At 48.8% G+C, this 21,683-nt stretch overlaps 1 pseudogene; it reads right to left on the bottom strand.

Annotated features, from left to right (window-relative positions):
* Positions 1 to 3,621: 3,621 nt before the first annotated feature.
* LOC149326036 (uncharacterized) lies at positions 3,622 to 9,303 on the bottom strand (annotated as a pseudogene).
* Positions 9,304 to 21,683: the final 12,380 nt, after the last annotated feature.

Raw genomic sequence — 21,683 nt, 5'->3', positions numbered from 1 at the left:
TAGTCGAGCCCTTGTGGCTCTCCTAACGATCAAAAGGTGTTGGAAGGTAAGAAGACCCCCAGTCCTTACCTTTAACGACCATTTCAACTTCAGGGAAGCTGTAATGGCTCCACTGTACGAGCTAGAAGCAAACCATGCAGCCTGGTTACTTTTGTAAAAGGCTGTACATCGACGCTGAACACAAGACGTGGGACTCCATTCTGCCCTACGTAATCTTCGCTTATAATACTGCCGTCCAGGAGACAACCAGGTTTACCCCATTTCAGCTGGTATACGGCAGGAAGCCCACGACAACACTCGACGCAATGTTCCCGCACGTTTCTGACGAAGACAACCTAGACGTCGCCGCCTACCTTCATCGCGCCGAGGAAGCCCGAAGACTTGCGCGGCTTCGCATAAAAGACCAGCGGTACACCGACGCCCGACGCTACAATCTGCGCTGACCAGACACGCATTACAAGCCAGGTGATCGTGTTTGGATATGCACACCAATTCGCCGCCGTGGATTGAGTGAAAAGTTGCTGCAACGCTACTTTGGCCCATATAGGGTTCTCCGCCGCGTCGGTGACCTGGACTATGAAGTCATCCCCGACGGAACGACAGCGTCTCAGCGACGACGCACACGCCCGGAAGTCGTACATGTCGTACGTCTTAAACCCTATTATGAACGCTGAAGGACTCGAAGTTTTCATTCTCCGTGTTTATTTTCATTTTACAGCATCGAGAAGATGCTTCTTTGGAAGGGGGGTAATGCCATTGTAGTCATTGTAGTGTTTGTTCGTTCACGCTCAAGGCTGCAGGAAAGGGTCGTTATCACTTTTTGTTCGTGACGCGAGAAGCGACCGGACTAATCTCGATTGTTCACAGCCATGAACAGTTGCATCTACGTGTTTCTAGATTACTCTAGATGATCTCGACCTGTTATCTCGAAGTTTCCTTGCCGGCTTTAAATTGAGCGATGCCGCGAGTGGCGGTCATTCGTAGTTCGACGATTGACGAGCACGATTGTTGCTTACGCCATTAGAAAAAAATAAACACATTAGAAAAAAATAAACTTCTCTTTCTACGCCGCCACCGAGTGATTCAGTTCTTTTGCGGGCGCAAGTCAGCCCAAATAAACAGCTTCGTTTGCAAGTCTTTCTGGTGTCTTCCCGACCGCTGAACTGCCGTCACTACAACGTGACAATATTCATCGGCTTTCGCACAACCTCAAGAAAGTGGCCAGCAGGTATAAGATCAATGTGGTGCTTTCTGCTCCCTGAAAACTGTCGTGCGTTTGCACCTTGAACAAAGTAAGAATGGTTAGGCAGTGCAAAAAGAAGCACCAAATCCACGCCACTCAATGCATGGCTGATGTTGTGTGCGCTGTGCCTCTAAGCTGCGGTAAGGAATATATCGGCCAGACAGCTCAGTGCTTCAATGAAAGAGGTAGGCAGCACAAGATTGCTGTAAAATATGGCTATGACAGCCACATTGCCACTCACTGCAAAAGCTGCAAATGCCGTCCCTTTTTTGAAAACACTAAATTCATTGCAAGATCTAAGGACTGATGAGAGCGTGAAATAATAGAAGCATATCACATCAAGCAGAGGGGGGGCATATCTGAATAAGCAAGCCATATGTGTCGCTGTCAGACGAAGAGGATAGTTTTCTTAGTGGGTCTCTGTTAGCGTTATAATCATTGCTTTGGTCGTTTTGGTACATGTACCTTTGTTAAATCACCCACTGTATCTGTTGTTTTTTCTGTTTAGATTTGCACCTGCTTGTGCAAAGATTTTTGCTTTTTGTCTGCTTGTGTGGTTATTAAGTGGTTTTTTTTTCGTGAATAAACTTCGAAGTTGACGTCAGTCATGTCTTGTGCGTGTTGTCTCCGTCTTTTAGCGCCAGTACGGTGTTTGCGTAAGCATGTCATAACTTTTATACCTCTTGTCCGAGCCCTTGAGAAAATGCCTTCTGTACGCCTCCTTGCGTGTGCCGACGACATAACCTTGTGGTCCTCTCATCCAGATGAGTCCATGCAACAGTCGGCGCTCCAGGAAGCGCTAGTCACGACTACCCCCTTTGGGTCTGGTCTTATCGTGTAATAAATCATGTTTCATTGGCACTGGAAACAGATGTGGCTTACGGAAAGCCGCCCCTTTTACCTTCACGGTAGATAATTCTCAAATTCCTCAAGTAGAAAGTCTGCGTGTTCTAGGTCCTCTACTTCACACATTTAGGAATGGGATTCCGTGGCTAAACGCGACCCGTAAATCGGCTCACGCTACTCTCGGTCCGATTCGACGCACAGCTATGCGCTCTGGCGGAGCGCGTTTTAATACTGCCCGTCAGCTCGTGCGCTCCATCCTCCAGCCGCGGATAGTGTACCAGGCCTAATTTCATCGCCTCCCTCGTCGACAGTAGGACGCCCTTGAATCAATAAATCGGTAGGCTATGCGCGCCATGACTTATCTTCCTCTTATCACACCCATGCCCATTCTGCAAGATTGGTTGGTTTGGTTTTGTGGGGTTTAACGTCCCAAAGCGACTAAGGCTATGAGAGACGCCGCAGTGGAGGGCTCCGGAAATTTCGACTACCTTGGGTTCTTTAACGTGCACTGACATCGCACAGCACACGGGCCTCTAGAATTTCTCCTCCAAAGAAATTCTAGCCGCCGCGGCCGGGATCGAACCCGCGTCTTTTGGGGGTCAGCAGCCAAGCACCATAGCCACTGAGCCACCGCGGCGGCTCATTCTGCAAGAGTACGGTCAACTGAATTCATTAAGTGAAGTCATCGATGAGTGTGAGGCAAACAGAGCACGCAAGATGTCGCTCCAGCTTCATCGTTTACAGACTTTTACTCCATGGTCATACTCATGGTCATCAACCGCGCATCTACCTTCAGGGTGCATAATATACACCGATGCAACACACACAGCACTGCAGAGAGTTACCGCGATTTCCAGTCCCTCCCATCCTCATCTTAACTCTCGTGCTACATATAGCGCGGATACTTGCTCCCCCTTGCTTTTGGAGCTTCAAGCGGTACACAGTGCAGCTGCTTACCTTCCACTCGTACCCACTTTCGTTATTGTTCACATTTACACCGACTCCCTTGCCGCCCTTAAGCAGCTTAAGGCTGTCCGGCGCACATTCCAAATTACACAATCCATTCACCAACTTTGCACAAAATATCCCGGTCGTGTGTGTAGGCACTGGATTCCCGGCCATGCTCACGATCCGCATAATATTCATGTAGATACAATGACACACCTTGACAGATCAGACAACCCGCCACCTTCCCGTCTTCCCCCAGATATGCTCCTTTCCTATGCTTCCGAGAAACAGGCTTTGCGTCAACGAACACGCGCTCTAATTCCTCCATGTTCGTACTTTCTCCCGCTTAGTCTCACTCGGGAGGAGGAGGCATCTGTGCCGGATTCGGTCAGGAGCTGCTCTAACTCATTCTGTGCATCATCGGTGGCGTGACAACAATGTCCTGACTCCCCAGGCGTCAGGGAGAACATTAAAAGTAGAGATGCCTGGGAGGCCTTGCTGCGAAGCGAGTCCCCCGCCGAACAGCAACAAGTCATCCGCGTGGCGACGGAAGCCGCGAAGAAACACTCTACCTTCGCCGGTCTTTAGTCGCGGAGGCCCCGGCCCCCGCCCCTCGAGCCTGCGTGCCAGGGGCGGGGAGTTGGGGGCCTCCTACATCGGTGCAAAATAAAGTTCTACTACTACTACTACTACAAGAGTTTAGACGTGACTGACAAGTGACTCCATTGTGGTGCTGCGCCAGACCAGTGCGACCAAAAACACTTGCTGTGGACTTGCCCGGCTGCAGCCTCCGTGAAACGACGCTTTCTAAGGAAGGTAGGGCTGGGACGGGACGTTGCAGGTGACTATCGCAAGTGGACTCATGATAATTGCTTTATCGAGAACTTTTGCCACTTTTTAAGCGAGGCACTCCTTCTTCTACTTTTCTCCCCCTTTCTCATTATGTCTAATGGCAAATATCTAAAATGAAAACAAAGAACCTGTTGTAGAACCTCCTGAATTGGCGTGCTCTGGCAACCTGTCATTAATGCACCTTCCGGTTTGTCCTATATAAATCCTGCCGCATGAAAGCGGAATCTCATAAATTACATTTGACTTCCATGCAATAAATGTCTGCTGATGCTTCTTCTTGCACACCCTCTTCTGAGTCGTTTCAGTGTTGACCTGCTTACATCGGGCGGCTAGCTTGTTTGACGCAGAAAACAGTACTCGTACGCAAACCTTACCTGCTGTCTTCAGTATTCTATGCGATAGGCCATGCACATAAGGAATGATAGTGTCACGTGCTCGGTCAAACTCTGGGCGTTTTTTGTTGGCACTCTTTCTAAACTCTCTTGACAATTTTTCCGCCATACTGTGCAATGGGTCTTCTGGGGAGTCCAGCAGAAATGAGGCAGCTTACTTGTGAATAGAGGCTGGAATTCACCTAGGCATGATCTGCAAAGAGCATTATTCAAGCCAGCACTGGTTACAGCCCGCTTAACAAGCCTCGAGTGGGCAGAAGAAGATGGTAGACCGGAGAGAATGCCTCCAATTGATGTGGTTTTTGCTTATTAGGAGCATTACAACCAAGAATTGGAACTGATTATCGAAGGGAAGGCTTCCCTTGGGAAATGAGCTCCGATTCTTCCAGCTTCTATTCACAATTAAGCCGCCTCATTTCTGCTGGACTCCTAGAAGGCCTATTGCACAGTCTGGTGGAAAAATGGTTAAGAGAGTTTCGAAGGAGTGCCAACAAAAAACGCCCAGAGTTTGACCGACCACGTACCAGTGCATGGCCTGTCGCATGGAATAAAAACACAGCAGGTAAAGTGGGCGTACGAGCATTGTGTTCTGCGCTAAAAAAGGTAGCCGCCCTATGTAAGCAGGTCAACACTGAAACGACTCAGAAGACGGTGTGCAGCAAAATCATCAGCAGCCATTAATTGCATGCAAGTCAAATGTAGTTTATGATAATCCGCTTTCATGCGGCAGGTTTTACATAATACAAATCGAAAGGTGCATTAATGACAGGTTACGAGAGCACGAAAATTCACGAGGTTTGATAACAGGTTCTAACCTTGCACTCCATTGCCAAGATTGCGAGGGTTGTTTTCCTCTTTTAAATCAAACGCGCGTCGTCAGAAAATATTGTGACCAGCGCACACGGGAGATTTCAGAAGCTTCCGGGATCAACAAGAAAGAAGAACATTGCGTCAGCATGCCATCTGTCACCTTGTTTCCAAAAGAAATCGCATGCATAGATTATTAGATTTTAGACGCGCGCCCTGCCGCTATATTTTCGCTCTCTTATACACATTTTTTTGTTGCGAACGGTTTACTCTTGTTGTGTTGTTTTTGTTGTTCTTTTGTGTAGCTTTTGCAGTTTCCGATTGTTCTCTTGAGACCCTCTTCGCAGCCCGGCCGGGCACATGCCTTTCCATTGTAATGCTGCGCCGTGCTGTAATGCTGCGGTGTTATAATTGTGTTTTGTTCATCTTTTTGAATCTACATATAATCCTCTGGAATAAAAATCCGCCAGTTGTCAGTCAGTGCCTGTGTTGTCTCCTTCTTTTCTCCCGTCTTTAGCGATCTTTTAAGTATCAACCTTAACCAACAAGCCCGGTTCGCCAGACTTGTGGTAGGGAGTATACAGGGTGTCCCAGCTAACTTGGACCAAGATTTAAAAAAAATAAACTAAGCGTCCTACAGGACTAAACCGCGTGGTGGTTGTTAGTGTTTTTCTAAAGTTACAGTACCATTTTTTCGCTCCTCCTATTTGAATATTTAGTCGAGATAAATAAATTAACTTTTTAAAAATAGCTTGAATCATTCAGACGTCAGTAGGAAATTTGAGACAGAAATGGTAATAGCGCTGCAATAAGACGTACACAAGAAAGACTGACACAGGACATGCGCTAACTTCACCTGATTTTATTTACTGCAAAGCCAGCAAATATATGGAACATTCAAGGCATGCGCAAAAAACACCGATCCAACAGGCATCAACAAAACCGTTCAAGATATGATATCTCATTCTTGAAAAGGCGAACCGAGGTATCACTCACGCAATCTAATCCCCTCTTCCTAATGTGGAATGGTTCCAAAAGCTCCCTAGCCTTCGTATATCCACTTCTGCCCAGAATCTTTATCTCCCGAAGCCGTGGCTCACACTTCTTGCATTGCTGGCATCTTTTTTGCCCCGGCCCATGTTCTGCCGCACGATTAGACACCAAGCACTCAGCACAACGCTGCGAAAGATGTGCACCTCCTAGATTTGTTAGCGATCGGGCGTGCTCAGCCGCGCGGTCATTAACGCACCGCCCCGTTTGGCCCACATAGGCTTTTCCGCAAGTCAGTGGTATTTCATACACCACACCTGTGCAGCACTTCACGTACTGCTTGCCATGCTTTTTGTTGCAGGAGCTCTTTTTATCGCTCCCAATGCGCGAGCATAGCTGGCCAAGCTTTCGTGGGGCAGAAAACACGACCGGCACGCCATGTCGCTTTGCCACTTTCTTCACATTGTGCGCGAGCCTGTGCACATAAGGCACCACTTCTGGTCTCACGGACTGTTTGTTCGGCTGAGTCGACTTGTGAAACATCGCACACTTGACTTTTCTTAGGAGGGCTTCAGCAACTGCTGTGATAACCGTGCATGGGAACCCCGCCGAAACCATCCGATCAACTTGCGTATCAAAACTCGTCTGTATAGCATGGTGACACGACTTCACGAGAGCCGACTCCAGGCAGAGGCGAGCAATGGCGCGTTTTACAGTTTTTGAATGCGCTGATGTGTAAGGCAAAAGCTCCTTCTGGGTTCGAGGGGAGTAACGCCAACAAACATGATCCTCGCCCAGGGTAATATTAAGATCTAAAAACTGTAAGCACCCCCATTTGGGTAGCTCATGAGTGAACACCAACCCCCTCCCCTCTTTTTGGAAGTTGGCTAAAACTGTTCTTACAGCATCCGTGTAGGTCGTTTTTTTGTTTTTTCAAAACAACTAGAAAATAGTCAACATACCTAAATACTTTTAGTACTCCCTTTCCTGTTAAACTTAGTTCTAGGGCGCGGTCAATAAATGCTAGAAAAATGTTAGTAAGAACTGGAGCTACGCATGATCCGATGCAAATCCCTTGTCTTTGGCGGTAAAATTTGTTGTCAAATGAGACAAACGTCACACTAAGAAAAAATTCAAGCTACTTGATAAAATCACAAATTGACACGCCTGAGGAGTTCTGAAATCCAACAGCACCGCTACTTTCTATGGCATCCCTCACGCAAGTGAACAAGGCATCGTGGGGCACCGAATAAAACAAGTCTTCTACATCCACTGAAAAAACATAACCAATAGAGGCATTTCCCTCCAGAAGCCTAACAACATCTTTTGAACTTTTTGTAGCAAAAGGATCATGAACACTAAGTGAGCTCAGATGCTTCTGTAAGAATTTGCTAAGAACCACCTGCCACGTACCATTCTCACTGAGCACAGTTCTAAAAGGTATCGACGGTTTGTGCGTTTTTGCTGTAAAAAATGCAGAAAGAGCATTGCATTTACTGTTACTGATGTCGTTTGCCAGCCTACCTAATTCTAAGGCCTTACACAACAAGATCGCTTCCCTTTTACCCTCGTTGCGCTAGCTTTCAAAGGAACAAAGTTCTTGACAATCGCTTCACCTGCTCTTGTTCAGAACTCTCCTTCTGGGAGCACCACGAAGCCACCATCCTTGTCGGCTTGGAGAAGCCGGAGGCAGTGCTGTCTGAAGTAGGACACAACTTTTGCCATGGGACCCTTGCCTGGCCCAGTCGAGGGGCGACTTGTAGATCTGGTCAGTGCATCCACACCATCAAGGAGGCAGCCTTCCTACGATGCGTCTGTTTAGAGCGAGGAACTCATGTGCTTGAACCCGTGGTTCATGGCTGAACTTCGGGCCATGGTTCAAAGTGTTTCTTACGTCGCTGGGAAGCTCTACTTCCCCGATGACAGTCACACCTTTTCACGTTTGCTTCTTAGTCTTCTGTAAGGCAGTAGACTGCAACACTTCGTTCAGAGTGTGAGCCCACCTAAACTCTGTCAATCTTCCTGTAAGGCGACGAATCGCACAAAGAATTTTCTCCGCCAGCCACCCTGGATCCAGGTTGTAACATAGAGCCCGCACATGGTCTTCACATCTTCTAATTTGTCTCCAGATCTCTGTTTTCAGAAACTCGCAAATGCGCTTGAGTGGCCCTACGGGTGGTCGCAAATACCCAAACAGTGCAGCCACATCCACTGGAACGAGACCTTTGCGAAGGCAAAACGATATATACATGGTCTGTTCTGAAAGTAGTAGGACTCATTTTTTTAAACAAAATTTTTTCAAGAGAATAGTACAAATGATTACAATTTTTCAAGGTAGCACCCTTCCGCACCTACACGCTGCTGCCAATGAGTTTTACAGTTTCGTACGCCTCCAGGAACGCCTGGACCGGAATGCTGTTTAGTTCCCTCGTCACGGCCTGCTGAACCACCTCTACCGATCCGTGATGTTTCCCCTCGAGCGTCGATTTTATTCTCGGGAATAGAAAAAAGTCTGGCAGGGCCAAGTCGAGGCTGTAGGGGGGCTGAGACAGCGTTGCCGCCTTGTGCGGGACAAAAAATCGGGGTCCTCATTCAGATGACGAAGAAGATCCTACCGGTGGGCCTTTTCCTCCTCTGACAATACTCCCGGCACCAACCTCGCGCACGCTTTCCTCATGGGTAAGTTTTCTCTCACGATCTCAAAAACTTGGGTTTGAGGAATGATCAAGTCATCAGCAATCATTCTGATACTCATTCTACGTTCATTGTTAAGTAAATGTTTTACTCGCTACACATTTACGTTGGTCTTGCTGGTCGAAGGGCGTCTGGAGCGGTCGTCTTCCTCCACTGTTTCCTTACCTTCTCGGAACAGCTTGTGCCACTCAAGAAACACCTGATCTACCCATGGAAGCGTCACCGTAGGCCTCCTTAATCATGTTGTGAGTCTCTTTGCCCGTTTTACCAAGATTTACTCAAAATTTGATCGCGTATCGCTGATGCAGTAAACGCTCGACGATTCTGCGTGACGAGACGTTTCGACAGGGGTTCACAGTACAAGCGACCTCCTCTCTTCAACGGCCAAGAGCCGACTGCCGATTTTTCCCAGCATTCCGAATATCCCCCTTCAACGATCCTGCATGCGCAGACCACCTCTTGTCCGCCCGTTCGTCCAGGAAAAAGCCAGTCCTACTACTTTTAGAACAGACCCTGTATCTTGCACGGCATGTTGATGCTACGATGAGAAACACAAAGGTATCGAGTTGAGAAGACGACGGGTGGTCACACACAAAAGGACCCTGGGTTTTCGACAGATGGTTTAGAAGAACGTCACTTTGGGCTAGATGGTGCAATTTTTGGGACAGAAATCGTAATAGCGCTGCAATAAGACGTACACAAAAAAGACTGACACAGGACATGCGCTAACTTCACCTGATTTTATTTACTGCAAAGCCAGCAAATGTATGGAAAATTCAAGGCATGCGCAAAAAACACCGATACAACAGGCATCAACAAAACCGTTCAAGATATGATATCTCTTTCTTGAAAAGGCGAACCGAGGTATCACTCACGCAATCTAATCCCCTCTTCCTAATGTGGAATGGTTCCAAAAGCTCCCTCGCCTTCGTATATCCACTTCTGCCCAGAATCTTTATCTCCCGAAGCCGTGGCTCACACTTCTTGCATTGCTGGCATCTTTTTTGCCCCGGCCCATGTTCTGCCGCACGATTAGACACGAAGCACTCAACGCAATGCTGCGAAAGATGTGCACCTCCTAGATTTGTTAGCGATCGGGCGTGCTCAGCCGCGCGGTCATTAACACACCGCCCCGTTTGGCCCACATAAGCTTTTCCGCAGGTCAGTGGTATTTCATACACCACACCTGTGCAGCACTTCACGTACTGCTTGCCATGCTTTTTGTTGCAGGAGCTCTTTTTATCGCTCCCAATGCGCGAGCATAGCTGGCCAAGCTTTCGTGGGGCAGAAAACACGACCGGCATGCCATGTCGCTTTGCCACTTTCTTCACATTGTGCGCGAGCCTGTGCATATAAGGCACCACTTCTGGTCTCACGGACTGTTTGTTCGGCTGAGTCGACTTGTGAAACATCGCACACATGACTTTTCTTTGGAGGGCTTCAGCAACTGCTGTGATAACCGTGCATGGGAACCCCGCCGAAACCAACCGCTCAACTTGCGTATCAAAACTCGTCTGCATAGCATGGTGTCAAAGTCAATAGGAAAGTTGTGGAGCTCCACAAATATTGTCCAACCCAGGCGCTTGCAACGAGATAGACATAGCGTGGCCGTTTTTATTCGGCAAAAACGAAAGCCCGCGGAGTTAAAAAAATACCACGTGACAGCGCGCTCCGTGCGCCCGGATGCGCCGCGATTACACCGCTCTCATCCGTGCTTTGTAAGAAACACTTGCTTCGCGCCTTTCGGGCTGCCCAATACAGAGCTTGGCGTTGTGCTTGGTTCCAAGATAAGCGCCTGTGGGTACGGGTGGGAGTTGAAAGAAAGCCCTGCTCCCGTTTCTGCGGCGATAATTGCACTCTCACGTTAGCAGAATGCATGCGGAGAAACGGTGGATCACATGACTTTGAATTGGGGAACAAGATCACAACAAGGAAAGACGCATACAACAAAGATGATAACGTCGTGTGAATTACGCTGAAAAACAGGAGCCGCGTTTTCTTTCAATTGCCGCCCGAACCCATTGGCGCTTAACTTGGAACCAAGCACAATGCGAAGGCCTCTCTTGGGCAGCACGAAAGCTGCGAAGCGAGTGTTTTTTATAAAGCACGTATGAGAGCGCTGTAATCGCGGCGCAATCGGGCGCAGGCAGCCCGCTGTCACGTGGTATTTTGTAAACTCCGCGGGCTTTCGTTTTTGCCGAATAAAAACGGCCACGCTAAGTCTACCTCGTCGGAAGTGCCTCGGTTGGACACTATTCCTGGAGCTCCACAACATTCATATTAACGCCTGAACGTTTCAAGCTATATTTAAAAAGTTAATTTATTTATCTCGACTAATTATTCAAATAGGACGAGCGACAAAATGGTACTGTAACTTTAGGCAAACCCTAACAACCTCCACATGGTTTCAGTTCTGAAGGACGCTTGTTTTTTTTTTTAAATCTAGGTCCAAGTTAGCTGGGACACCCTGAATAGTATGTGGAGGAGAAGCAGCAATGGCGTCAAATTCGAAAACCAAAATGCGTGATTGAGGTGAAAATGGGTGTAATCTGAGTGAATGTGAATAATTAATGTGATTAACTAAGAAAAAAGTAAAACAGAGTGATTGCAATCCAGAACCGTATTTAATGAAGATCAATATCAGAGAGCAATATTGAGATTATAAATAGGTAATTAATGTGCCAATAAAGGCCATTGCGATTCTAATTAAGAGCAAGGAGTATCAAAGAGGGGCAAAGAGCATCATGGAGAGGCAAAAAAGACAACGAAAGGCGTGGAGGCTTTAATGTTCTCGAATTTTCCCAATGCGGGTTACCGCAGTGATCTCTAATTGTTTTTTACTCGCCAGTTACTAAGCTGGTCTTTCTCCAGTGAATAAAGCACGCTTGCTCTTTGCCTATTTACTGACTTTTCCAAACCTTTCGAATCACTCAGTCATGACAAGGTTATGCATATTGTCACGTTGTAGTGACGGCAGTCCAGCGGTCAGGAAGGCACCAACCGGTCTCGGAAACGAAGCTCTATTTGGGCTGACTTGCGCCCGCAAAAGAACTGAATCACTCGGCGGCGGCGTAAGAAACAAACGTGCTCGTCAGTCGTCGCACTACGAATTCCCGCTGCTCACGGCATCGTTCAAGTTAAAGCGCGCAAGGAACTTCGAGATAACAGGTCGAGATCATCTAGAGTTATCTGGAAACACGTAGATGCAGCTCTTCATGGCTGTAATCAATCGAGATTAGTCCGGTCGCTTCTCGCGTCACAGACAAAAATGATAACACCCCTTTCCTGTGGCCTTGCGCGAACGAACGGACACTAAAATGATACGTGGCATTACCCCTCTTCTAAAGAAGCATTGTCTCGATGCTTTAAAATGCAAATAAACACGGAGAAGGCAAACTTAGAGTCCTTTAGCGTTCATAATATGGCATCAGGCGTGCGACATGTACGACTTCCGGGCGTGTGCGGCGTCGTTGAGATGCTGTTGTGCCGTCGGGGATGACTTCATAGTCGAGGTCACCGATGCGACGGAGAACCTTGTACGGGCCAAGGTAGCGTCGCAGCAACTTTTCGCTCAATGCACGGCGGCGAACTGGCGTCCATATCCAAACCCGATCACCTAGCTTGTAATGCCTGTCTCGTCGACGCAGATTGTAGCGTCAGGCGTCGGTGTGCTGCTGGTCTTGAAGATGAAGCCGCGCAAGTCTTCGGGCTTCCTCGGCGCGATGAAGGTAGGCGGCGACGTCGAGGTTGTCTTCGTCGGAAACGTGCGGGAGCATTGCGTCGAGTGTTGTCGTGGGCTTCCTGCCGTACACCAGCTGGAATGGAGTAAACCTGGTTGTCTCCTGGACGGCAGTATTATCAGCGAAGATCACGTAGGGCAAAATAGAGTCCCACGTCTTGTGTTCGGCGTCGATGTACATGGAGGGCATGTCTCCGATGGTCTTGTTCAGACGCTCTGTGAGTCCGTTGGTTTGCGGATGATAGGCAGTTGTCCTCCGATGGCTTGTCTGGCTGTAGTTTAAAATGGCTTGCGTCAGCTCTGCTGTAAATTCCGTTCCTCTGTTTGTGATGAGCACTTCGGGGGCGCCGTGTCGCAAGAGAATTTGTTCGACAAAAAGTTTTGCAACTTCTGTTGCGGTACCATTAAGCAACGCTTTTGCTTCGGCGTATCGGGTCATATAGTCGGTGGCCACGATGATCCACTTCTTGCCTGATGACGAAGTCGGAAAGGGGCGGAGGAGGTCCATTCCTATTTGCTGAAAGGGTTTAGTTGAAGGTGGTATGGGGTTCAGGAGTCCGGCTGGTTTAATCGGAGGCGTTTTGCGTCGCTGACACTCACGGCAGGTTTTCACATAATGGGAAACGTCGGCAGCTCGCCGCGGCCAGTAGTACTTCTCCTGGATGCGGTGCAACGCGCGAGCAATCCCGAGATGCCCGGCAGTGGCTCATCATGACATGCCTGCATAATTTCTTGCCTAAGATTCTTGGGCACGACAAGATGTACTGTCCTGTTGGACGCGAAGTTCTTCTTGAGGAGGACATTATTGTGAACGACGAAGGACGACAGTTGCCGCTTGAACCCTCGAGGAGGCGATGGGGTCTTGCCTTTCAGGTAATCAACTATGCTTTGCAACTCAGGATCCGAGCGCTGCTGCTGCGCGAAACTGCTGGCGCTTACCGGTCCTAAAAAAGCATCGTCGTCCTCTTCTTTGCTTGCTGCGTCGACGGGGGCTCGCGACAAGCAGTCTGCGTCGGAATGCTTGCGGGCAGATTTGTAGACTACAGTTATGCCGAATTCTTCAAGACGCAGGCTCCAACGAGCAAGGCGGCCGGAGGTATCCTTCAAATTGGCTAGCCAGCGCAGAGCATGGTGATCGCTCACAACCTTGAATGGTCGTCCGTACAGGTAGGGGCAAAATTTCGACGTGGCCCAAATAATGGCGAGACATCCTTTCTCGGTCGTCGAATGGTTGGCTTCGGCTTTCGGCAGTGAACGGCTAGCGTACGCGATAACTTTTATGCGTTGCATATTGCAATCACTCAGTTCAGCCCTTGGGCGCGGCCGGGCAGCCACCATTGACCTTGAGCGCAACCACGTGACGTGACGTCACGACAGCCGGAGGAAAAGCTGGGCCCCAACTCGCGCAGTTGCGCGCGGCCGCAGCGACCACCTGACTCCCGCTCCTCCCGCTAGGGGCGCTGCGCCGGCGCGTGACGTCAGAGGTTCGGGCAGAGACTTCGACGAGATGGCATCCATTTCAGTGGAAGGGTAGGAGAAGAGATAGGCTTGCGCCTGGGAGGCCGAGCGGTAGCTTTTTTAGGGGGTCCACGGTGGCTCAGGGCGTAGGGGTCGGTAGAAGCGATGTAGTAAATGTAACAATGGCGGCTGAGCCCAACAAAATGGCCACTAGGAGGCCCAGAAAGAAAACTACGAAAAAGAAATTTAACGCCAGGATCAGTTACAAAAGCATGCAAGGGGGTAGAAAGAGAGCGAAATGGCTAGAAATAGAACAGCAGTTAAAGGACGAAGCAGTAGGTGTGTACGCTTTATGCGAGACGCATCTGAGGAATCTAGAAGGTCCACCTTTAATCGATGGCTATATCTGGGAAGGGTGCTACAGAACAACAACGGAGAAAAAAGGGAGGAGGAGTAGGTATGCTGATACATCAGGGAACAAATTGGCAAAGAATAAAATCAACTTGCAAAGAACATGTCTGGGTATCAGGTACAATTGCTGGCAAAAGGACATGGCTAGAGGTAGTTTAATTAGGGACCGGGTACAAATGCAGGCAAGAAAACAAGGATCTAGCTAAGTGCCTCAATGACGATATAAAGCAGATTGGAGACGGTGTCGATATTATTTTGCTTGGAGACATGAACGGCCACATCGTGGATCTGGATGGATACACAGATTGTAACGGGAAGTTAATTCTATACTTGTGTGAGCGGCACAACCTAGTTATTGTCAACAGAGCAACTAAATGTGAGGGACAGATCACGTGGGAATCCCGTAACAGGCAAACAACCATTGACTACTGTCTAATGTCGCAGGGCATCTATAGCAAGCTTGCAATAGTGGAAATAGACGAAGAGGGGAAGTAAAGCCTAGGAAGTGATTATAAACGTATTAGTCTACAGTTGGGAGCCCTAGTCAAAAGAGAAATGCAGCGAAGTAAAAAAAAAACAACGCAAAATTAAACGATGAACAATTACCGGTAATATCAGCCGAAATAGAATAAGTACTCGAGAAACGCCCCATTGAAAAGTGGGATTATAACCAGTTATAACTGCTCATCGCTACAAAAATGAAACAAGTGAAAGGAGTAAACCGTTGGAGAGGAAAGAGGAAGCCACGAAGCTGGTGGAATATGGAAATTAAGGAGGCCATCGAACAACGACGGGCGGCTTCAAGGGAACGCAGAGAAGCAAAGAAGGCGCAGTTATCTGAAGAGGAAATAGGCGAAAAATGGGAATCTTTTTGACAAAAGAAACAGCAAGTTCAGGTCCTAGTCCAGGCTAAAATGAAACAGTCCTCTGATAAATGGCTGGCTGAAGTACGCGAGGCAAATAAAGGGGGGCCAAGAAAATTCTGGAACCATATAAGCTGGTTGGGAAAAAGAAATCAAAGAACGCAGGAACAGATTATAGATGCTGAGGGAAAGGTTTAGATGGAGACGATGCTGTGAACTACATTACGTCATTTATAGCTGCGTCTTTTAGCAACGACAATGGGGTAATCTCTCCAAGTGAGGCGGCAACACAGGACAGCACAATAGAGAACAGCTTAGAACTGACTAGTCTTAACTGGGAAAAGGCGGAAGCGAATATTCCTAAAACTACATCCGCAGGGATAGACGAAATTCGAATTAAGCTGGTTAATGAACTTGGCCCAAGAAGCAAGGAAGCGCTGATAAATGCATTGGAGACAGTCATAACAAATCAGCAAATTCCGCACAGCTGGAGACAGAGTAAAATGAATTTGATTTAAAAAGGGAAAGGAGATAAGATGAACATCAAATCCTACCGTCCGATTACGATAACGTCTGTTATGAACAGGCTCGGAATGCAGGCGGTGAAATTAAAAATGCAGGCATGAGTAGAAGGTAATCGGATACTCGGAGAGCTCCAGAATGGGTTCAGAAGGGGTAGGCGTTTAGATGATAGCCTGTTCGAGCTTACCCAATGCATAGAAATAGCTAAGGCGGAAAACAGACCTGTGTTTTTAGCCTTTCTGGACATAAGCGGTGCATACGATAACGTGAACAGGGAACTCCTGTGGAGCATATTGAAAAATTTAGGAATCGGTCATGAGGTAATTGATTTTCTACAGGAAATTTACCAAGATAATGAAGTTGAAATTACATGGGAAGGGAAAAAAAGTACCACAACTGTGGGGGTGCACAAAGGATTAAGGCAAGGTTGTCCTCTATCACCGCTGCTGTTCATGCTTTACGTGATAAATATGGAAAGAAGGCTAGAAGAAAGTAATCTAGGTGATAATCTGTCGTACAGATTAGGCGGAAATGTAGTTGAGAAGCGACTCCCGGGTTTTATGTATGCGGACGATATTGTACTGTTAGCAGATAGCCAGGAAGATTTACAAACTTTGGTTAATTCCTGATGAGACGAAGGAGACGCTCTAGGATTCAGTTTTAGCGCAACTAAATCAGGTCTGGTGATTTTTAACGATACAACTGACCAGGTGCTTACAACACAAGGCCACGAAATACCCAAAGTGGCCGAATACAAATACCTCGGGATATGGCTATACGAAGGTCAGATATACACGGAAAAGCACGAACAGGCTCTTAGGGCAAAAGGACGAAGAGACGCCGGGATAATGAAACATAAGGCGTTATGGGGGTACAACAAATATGAACTACTAAGAGGTATTTGGAAAGGAATAATGGTGCCGGGACTTACTTTCGGCAATGCTGTTCGGTGCTTAAGGGCAGAAGTTCAGTCGAGATTAGATGTAAATCAGAGTCAAAAGAGCTACTACTGGGGCTAGTTGGAAATACATACTTGAAGGAATTGTTGAGCGCTAAAAAACCACGGAAAAAGGACGAACACAGGAAGGAAGGAGGAAGGAGCGCTTCGTCCCGTGTGTTCGTCCTTTTTCCGTGGTCTTTTAGCGCTCAACAATTCCTTCAAGTATGTAAATCAGAGAGCTGTTGGAAGATTAGCACTAGGTGCCCACGGCAAAACCACAAACGAGGCGGTACGAAGGGATATGGGCTGGGCATGGTTCGAAGCACGGGAAGCTAAGAGTAAAATACTATATGAAGAACGCCTGAGGAAATTGGACGATAACAGGTGGGCAGCTAAGGTATTTAAATATTTATACAGAAAGAGCGTTGACTCATAGTGCCGGAAAAGAACTAGAAAACTAACCAGTAAGTATGCCGGTCATGAGGACGGAGAAAGAAAGAGCATTAAACGACAGGTTAAAAACGCGGAAGTTAACAATTGGATGAATTCAATGGAAAATAAACATAGTGTAGAACTATATCGATACTGGAAAAGGCAGATCAGGAAAGAATTTTTCTACGATAACTCAAGAGGCAGTGCCCTACTTTTTGAATCTAGGTCAGGGTGTCTTAGAACGCGCAGCTACAAAAAGAAATTTAACGAGGAAGATGACACATCTGCCGTGTGTGGTAGATCTGTGGAAACAATTGAACACCTCATAATCAAATGTGATGGTATCCATCCGGATGTCGATGCACGCGCAGTCACTCTTCCTGAGGCCCTAGGGTTTAAAGATAACAATGGTCATGTAAATAAATCTGCAGTGGAAGTTAGCAAAAAGCGATTGGAGGATTGGTGGCTGAAAAGCAGAGATGTGGCATAAGGTTAGAATTGTAGGAAACTGTAGGTAAAGATGATGGCGATTCTTAATGAGAATTGCCAACACAGTAAACAAAAAAATAATAGAGGAAAGCTGAGCATGGTGGCAATTGCCACCACCCCGTTTCAAAGGGGGCGCTCCTATCCATGCATCCATCCATCCATCCACGTCACGGAGGAAAAGCTGCGCTTCAACTCGCGCGGTCGCGCGCGGCCGCAGCCACCACCTGACTCCCGCTCCTCCAGCTAGGGGCGCTTCGCCGGCGCGTGACGTCTTGCCGAGAAAATCGAGTGCCGCCAAGCAATACCTCGCCCTCACAAAATAAGACCGCGCAATATGCAACGCATTCTTGGCTTAACCAAGCTAAGCCTGGGCATCTTTTTTTCCTCGCCACCATTTTTCTGAACGAGCACCGCTCCTAAGCCCACACTGCTTGCATCGGTATGGATTTCGGTTTCGGCGTTTTCATCAAAGTGCCCGAGCACAGGATGGGAGTGTAAGCAGCGCTTTAGTTCTTTGAAAGCATCCTCTTGCTGCATTTCCCATTTAAAAGGCACGTCCGTCTTGGTAAGTTGGGTCAAAGGCTCAGCCATGCGCGAAAAGTTCTTGACGAATCGCCGGTAATGCACGCATAATCCAAGAAATCTGCGTATAGCTTTCTTATAATTAGGCTGTGGGAACTCTGTGATCGCAGCCGTCTTCTGAAGGTCTAGGCGAACTCCATCCTTGCTTACGACGTGACCAAGGAACAGCAGCTCCTCGTAGGCGAAGTGACACTTCTCTGGTTTCAGTGTCAGGCCTGAAGACTTCATTGTTTCTTTTTTTTTTTTATTCGTGAAGTCTGCCTTGAGCCATAAGTTGAGAAAAGGGGGAGTAGCACTATTCGAAGCCTTCTGAGGTGGTCTTCAAAGCTTGTGGAGAAGAACACAACGTCATCTAAGTAGCCTAGACAAATTTGCCACTTCAAGCCTGCGAGCACCGTATCCATTACTAACTGTAACGTCACTGGGGCAGAGCAGAGGCCGAATGGCATCACCTTGAACTCGAAGAGTCCGTCTGGGGTGATGAACGTAGTCTTTTCGCGATCTCTTTCGTCGACTTCAATTTGCCAGTAGCCGCTCTTCAGGTCCATCGATGAGAAGTACTTAGCGTTGCACAGCCGGTCCAATGTATCGTCGATGCGGGGGAGGGGGTAGACATCCTTCTTCGTAAAGCTGTTCAGGCGGCGGTAATCGACGCAAAAGCAAAGGATGCCGTCTTTCTTTCTCACTAGGACGACTGGTGCTGCCCAGGGGCTCCTCGATGGCTGGATGACGTCGTCACGAAGCATTTCCTCAACTTGCTTGCGGATAGCTTGGCGTTCTAGCGGCGATACGCGGTAGCAGCTCTATCGCAGTGGTCGGGCGTGTTCGTCTGTGACAATGCGGTGCTTGGCAAGCCCGGTTCGTCGCACATTCGATGCTGATGAGAAGCAATCGCTGTACTTTTGAAGAAGACTGCGTATTTGGTCTTGTCTGCTCCGTGGTAATGCGGGGCTGATATCAAACGTTGGTTGATGTCGTTGGTCAGATGGCTCTACGGGTTGGTCGGGTAGGGCAATTATGTATATGATGTCTGCCAGCTCGTCGAAGAAAGCGATCGCCGTACTTTTGTTTAGATGCCGGTATTCTTCGGTGAAGTTGGTTAGCATCACCTGGGCTTGGCCATTTCGGATTTGGGCGACTCCCCTTGCGACGGCCAGTCCTCGATCCAGGAGTAGCTGGGTGTTCCCCTCGATGACGCCTTCGGCAGTTTCGATGTTTCCAGTACTTATGCAGGCGAGGACACTCGATCGGGGCAGCACGCTCAATGCTTTGTCGAGGACGTTTAAGGCAACGTGATGAGTTGCGCTCGTCGCAGCAGGTATGGCGTTCTCCGTGGAAAGCTTGATCGACTTAGATCGAAGGTCGATGATCGCCCGATGTTCATTCAGGAAGTCCATTCCCAAAATCACGTCACGCGCGCAATGCTGTAGGACCAGGAAGGTTGTAGCATAGGTTCTCCCATTTACAGTAACTCTCGCGGTGCAGCGTCCTGACGGCCTAATCAGGTTACCACCTGCGGTGCGGATCAGCGGGCCATCCCAAGTTGTTGTTACTTTCCTGAGTCGGACAGCGAGTGGCCCACTGATGACAGAGTAGTCAGCTCCGCTGTCCACCAAGACAGTAACCGTGTGACCGTCGACCATAACTTCAAGGTCACTTATTCGTGTTTTCCTATTGGACGTTGTCTTCAATGTACGATCGAGGCTTTGTCGGGCAGTGAGACTGCGGTGTGCGTACTCTGACGTCACTTCTCTGGGCGTTGGTATAAGGTTCAAGTCTGGCCGCGTCGTCGTCGTCGTCGTCGTCGTCGTCGGTGTTGTCGTCGTAGTTGAGGCATGGTCTTGCGTTTTCGTCGTTGGAGGATCTTTGATCTTGCGCTCAGGAGAAACCTCACCTCTAGAGGCTGCTTTATTCAGTTTAACCTTCGGGGGCTGGGGTAGCGTCCACGCATCGTGTGACCTCGACTAGGAGATACAAAGCTCGGTTAAGATGGCGACGGGGAACGTGATAGGCGGCTCGGCGATGAGCATCCTTCCTGACGCAAAAACTCCTTGATTTCGGCTGGTTGCTGGCCGGGTCGGGGTCGTGAAGCGTCGTAAGAGAACCCTCAGGTGCCCAGTCTTCTGTATGGGCAGTGCCGGAGGACGTGACCGGCTTCGCCACAGTGGAAGCGTAATGGGCGGCGCTGGTCGAGAGTTCTCCACTCGTCGCATTTCCTCGGCTGTGTGCGACGCTCGTAGGAAGGGCGGGTTGGGGCGAGAGGGCGGCGGCCCAACGCAGTTGGCTGAGGGCGATAGGGGCTTGGGTCCCGTCGTCGAGGTGCAGGACGGCGCACAGCTGCGGCGTAAGTCATGGCTGTGGGCTGCAGAGGCTGCATGGTTGTCGGCGTCACACCCAAGGACTGTTGAACCTCACCTCGGATGACGTCTGTGAGCGATGAAAGCTGCGGACGCGTTCCCGTTGGCAGCAATCGTCGGAGCTCTTCTCGCACAATTTCACGTATAACATCCCGCAGGTTATCGTTGTTAGCGGTGTGCATACAGCTTGCTGACAAAACGCGCTGCTGGCGCTCATGCTGGCGGGCTCTGGCATCAAGAGGTTTTTTCATGGTGGATGCCTCTTTGACGAATTCCGCGACGGTTTTTGATGGGTTCCGTACGAAGCCCGCAAAGAGTTGTTCTTTGACTCCTCGCATAAGAAGCTTTACTTTTTCTTCTTCTTTCATGTCTGCGTTGGCACGCCGGAAGAGACGCTTCATCTCCTCAGTGTACATTGTAACGGTCTCGTTTGGATGTTGTATGCGAGACTGTAGCAGCTGCTGGGCTCTCTCCTTTCGCACGACGGTCGTGAAGATCTCCAGATGCTGCTCCTTGAAGGTTTCCCAGTTCGTGAGGCTAGCTTCCTCATTCTCAAACCAGATTCTTGCTGGTCCCTCCAAAACGAAGAAGACGTAGCTAAGTTTTGGTAACATCGCCCCAGTTGTTGAAGACAGCCACACGGTCGAACTGTTCCAGCCATTCTTCGGGGTTGGCGCCAGGCGAAGCGTCGAATGTCGGTGGTACCCGGGGCTGGTGAAGAATGATTGGAGCCGTCGTCTGGCGCAAGCTCATGGTGGACGTTGCTACTGGTTTTCGCTTCCGGGTAGGGTCCGGCAAAATCACGAACTCAGGTGCGTCCCCTAGCAGGCGTCGGATTGCGCGGTGGACTGGAGTCAGGTGTTGCGGTGAATGACTCAGAGGGCTGGCGTCACGACTTGTAGGGGGTGACCGGAACGTAGAAGGCTACCCAGCACCTCCACCAGATGTCACGTTGTAGTGACGGCAGTCCAGCGGTCGGGAAGACACCAACCAGTTTTGGAAACAAAGCTTTTTATTTGGGCTGAGTTGCGCCCGCAAAAGAACTGAATCACTCGGCAGCGGCGTAAGCAACAAACGTGCTCGTCAGTCGTCGAACTACGAATGCCCGCTGCTCGCGG

Source organism: Amblyomma mixtum, chromosome 10, assembly GCF_055824585.1.
Source record: "Amblyomma mixtum isolate Tamu chromosome 10, ASM5582458v1, whole genome shotgun sequence".
Taxonomy (NCBI): Eukaryota; Metazoa; Arthropoda; class Arachnida; order Ixodida; family Ixodidae; genus Amblyomma; species Amblyomma mixtum.
Note: the sequence above shows the minus strand (reverse complement) of the source record. Positions and strands in the feature narration are given on the sequence as shown.